The sequence below is a fragment of the Castanea sativa genome, chromosome 8 (assembly GCF_040712315.1).
Source record: "Castanea sativa cultivar Marrone di Chiusa Pesio chromosome 8, ASM4071231v1".
NCBI lineage: Eukaryota > Viridiplantae > Streptophyta > Magnoliopsida > Fagales > Fagaceae > Castanea > Castanea sativa.
The window spans coordinates 17,239,628-17,244,285 of record NC_134020.1 but is presented as its reverse complement, the minus strand read 5'-3'; positions in this window follow the sequence as shown (position 1 = coordinate 17,244,285).

Below are 4,658 nucleotides of genomic sequence, written 5' to 3'. Positions count from 1 at the left end.
AATGTTATAAGGAAAAAACAAGAGACAAAGGGACACTTGCTCCACCATTAAAGTAATTTGTCTTGCTTGAGTAGTTATTAGTACATCAATTTGTTAGCGAAAGTATGACACTTCACGGTCATGACTATTATCACCATCTCTACCACACTGCCTCTTGCATCACTATTATTATTGTCGTCACTACCACCAATAAAGTTACCTTTATCACTCCAAATATTAATGATTTTTCGTATGAACCTAAGTATGAAAATTCTTTTAAGAATTTAATGAAATCAAATATGAAATATAATAAAAATTTTCCTTTTTCCGAAGAAAATATTTTCAGTCAAAACAAACTACGCATTAAATCCTTTTATCATTACTTACTATGGTAAAACTTGATCACAAACCCTTTTTTTTTTCTTTGAGAAGAAAATTTATCCTAAACTTTACTAGACCTTAGATGGAACTTTAATTCAAATCATTGCTATGACCCTAGGTGGAACTTCAATTCAAATCTTCACTATGACATGAATCGAATTTAAAAATTAGTCTGATTGAAGCTCACCAACTTTAAAAGTAGTGTACTAGTGTGCTGTATAAGCAAACATCCTTAAATTGCTACCAAATGAGGAGCCATCCTAGTGCTGGGGTTTTTCACTAGAAATTTTATCATAAACTTTAGTGCCTTTCACTTCAACGGACCTACCTCAATGGAAAACTTTCACATCTGTCATAATAAATTCATAATTCCATTCTTTATAGAAAAAACGTTTGGTTGTGGACGAGGTGGTCCTAGAATTTCATGGGTTAGAGGACCAATAAGAGAGGCCGAGAACTCTTCCCAAGCAAGAAAAGTATAGGGTTTCTTTAGGGAGTTTAGTCTCTTCACGCTTATGTTTGACAATGAAAGGTCGATTTGATTGAATTGTGAATGGATGAATATCTAGTCTTGAGTGTCTAATCTATCTTGCTTTCAAGGTTCCAACTCACATGGAAACTTAGCACCAATTGATCACTATTTTATTAGGTCCCACCTTTTCTGAAGGAAAAAACTATCTGATCTGACTACGGGGGGAGCTCTTAATTAAAAAGATCATGATAAACATCTAAGAACAGGATACCATTCTGTTCTGCATAAAAAGTCATTTACTTCAATTCAATGCTACGATTATTGCATTAACGACGTGACACTAAATATATTTTTAAATTTAAAATTAATCTTATTCATAAAATAAAATTCATTTAAAATAAAAATAATACGTTTCCATATAACTAAGTCAGTAAACTAAGCATCCTCAAAAAAAAAAAAAAAAAAACAATAAACCAAGAAATTTTCTTTATATTTGTTTTATAAAAGATAGGGGAAATAAGAAGGTGACAGTGCCAATTTTAATTTACCTTGCGGGTTGCGGCATGAATAAAATTGGCCATGCTATTGTTGTAGGAAAAGTGTAGAGGCAACTTTTTTCTCACAATTTTTGTCACAAATTTGATGCGATCGTCTATAAGTGATTAAGAAAAATGGTGAATTTATATGAAAGTGATCATCAATTATTCATAGTCGACTACTTAAACAAGTTGTGGCAAATAATATAGTCTTAGAAGAATTGGTGAATGTGTAATATATATATATATATATATATATATATATATATATATATATATATATATATATATTTATTTATCTTTTTGTTGAGAGCCTCGTAGCTCATCTAGAACCTCCTAGTACTTTTAACGGAAACATAAGGGTGCAAATCCCTATTCCCCATTAAAATTAACAAATTATATATATATATATATATATATATATATATATATATATATATATTTGAAAAGAGTCAAATTAAGATTGTGTTAAATAGAATTGTAGGATTTTGATGTTGTGATGTGTTGGGTGCTGTTATTTTGAGTAATTATCATTTTATATAACAGTAAATTCTACTAATTAAATTTATGATGAGATTCATTATTCATGTGAATTCACTAATTAAAAAAATATTGTATAATTTTACCATTATTTCCCATTGAAAAAAAGGGTGAACCAATTTTGTAGCCGTAGACGACAACTAATTTTACCATTTTTTAAAAGGAAGTTATAGCCTTAGGCTACAACCTTACTCAATATCTTTTTATTGGAGATGAATTTTGACCCATTAGATTACATTTTCTTCTTATCTCCCCCATGCTTACAAACTTTCTAGAAAATTAAAGATCAATAGTTATGTTATTAATAAATTGTTTAAATTTCAAGTTTTTGTAGTTTAAAATTATGCATAAAATATAAGCTTATAGATCATATAGTAAATAACATAAGATTGGCAAAAAATTTGACACGTGTATTAAAAGTATAAAAAATATGCAATCCAACGGATAGATTTTTGAAATAAGTAGTTGTGGGGGGTAAAAGTGCTTGAATATGCGTTTGGGCCTTGGGCCTGATTAGTTGGTACAAATCTGTTCAATCAGGGTCTCTAGGCCCACAGGTCAGTCCGCACTATAGTGATCTGAGGAGTTGTCCGAGGAGGAGTATCTCCTTGGACGGGCCCAGCAAAGGCCCTGGGACTTGCTAAACGGTTTAAAGGTAGAATTTTAGAAGATCTATTGGGTAAAGGTGTGATCCAAGCACCCTTTAGAAGCAGGAACATGTGAGAAATATCTGAGGAAAAAGCTGTTACCACTGCATTAAAGGCACTGCATTAAAGGCCCTGCATCTACCTCCCTGGCCGCATTAATGGAGAAATGACCTCCGAACAGTAAAATTCAGCCTTCCAGCTATTACTTGAAGACTTTAAGAAAGTGGTGGATGAGACAAGTATCTGGGAGGAAGATTTGTGTTACACATGGATGAAACAGGGAAGAAGAAGGATATAAGAAGAAGAGAGGGGAAAGAAGAGGGGGATCTCTCTTCTTCTTGGAAAAAAGAACTAAAAATTGTAATCTTTTGCTTATAAAAAGAAATACTATACAAATTGTCCTCGGCTCACGTCCTAGTAGGTTTTTTTGTTACGTCCATCTATTACTTGCATAGATAGCGGCATTCTAGCCTGTTGTTCAACCTTCCAACATCCCAAACCTAGGTTTCAAACCCATACTCTACAAATTTCATTGTGTAAGGCTCTTTGGGCCTGAACCCATCACTTGTTTTTGGGTCTGGGTACAAATTGTGCACTTACAATTGGCGCTGTCTGTGGGAATCTAGCGTTGAAGGAATTGGAACATCATGGCAGGCTCAGGTTCACATCATGCGGAATCTCAGGGATCCCAGCGCGAAGATCTTTTTGAGCGTCTTGAGTGTTGGAGGGATCGAGAGGGAAGCGTGCATACCGTATATCCTGACGCGAGCCATTCGTGTGGTGGAAGCAGTGCCACCCATGAGGATGATGCCAAGGCCATGCAGAGGGAGATTGACCACCTCAAGCAAAAAGCTACGCCGTGTCAGACGAAGGCGGGCTTCACCCTCATCCAATCCTTCCTCAAGGGGGTCTCAGGGAAGTAGTTACAGTCCAAGGTCCCCCTAGCGAAACCTTCTCTTACGAAGGGGATGACCTACTAAGTCGTAAGCATAGGAAGCTTCCCTCCAGGGGCTTGGGGAACGATGCTATGAGCCGAGCGTTACATCAACTCTCCAAATCGCCCTTCTCATGCAGGATCAAGAAGGGAAGGCTCCCTAGACGGTTCACCCAGCCCACCTTCACCATTTATAATGGCAGGACAGACCCGGTTGAACATGTGAGCCATTTTAATCAGAGGATGGCGGTGCATTCTCAGAATGAAACCTTGATGTGCAAAGTCTTTCCTTCTAGCCTGGGACCTGTTGCTATGAGATGGTTTAACGGACTAAAGTCGGGGTCTGTCGATTCTTTCATGGAACTTACCAGGGAATTCGCGTCTCGATTCATTACATGTAACAGAGTCCCTCGACTATTAGACTCACTATTATCTATGGCCATAAGGGAGGGTGAGACATTGAAAGCATACTCCGACAGATACTGGGAGATGTTTAATGAGATAGATGGAGATTTTGATGAAGTGGCGATTAATACTTTCAAAGTGGGCCTCCCCATTGATCATGATTTAAGGAAATCCCTAACCAAAAAGCTCGTACGGAGTGTACGTCACCTCATGGACCGCATCGACGAGTACAAAAGGGTTGAGGAAGATCAACAACAAGGTAAGGGTAAGACGAAGGTTATCCCGCAGGGAAAAGGGATTTCAGGTCGGACAGGTACCATAACAATAAGCCGAGGAGAGATTACTCTAGGCAATCTGGCTCAGCCACTCCTCAAGTAGTTAATACTGTATTCTGAGAACCAGTTCACCAATTGCTAGAGATAGTCCGTAAGGAACCCTACTTCAAGTGGCCCAGTAAGATGGCGGGGGACCCTACGAAACAGAATCAGAACCTTTGTTGCCAGTACCATCAGGATGTGGGCCATACCACCGAGAATTGTCGGACCCTTTGGAACCACTTAGAGCAGCTCGTTAGCGAGGGAAAATTGAAGCAGCACCTGTATCAACCCAACGGACAAGGAAATCATTCGGGTTCAAATAATCAGAAGAACAACTCATCTCGGCCACCCTTGGGGACGATTAACGTCATCTTCGCTGCACCTGGCAGGACCAGTTCCTGTCCTACCAAGGTGATGGCAGTGTCACATTCCTAGGTCAAGGAGTCA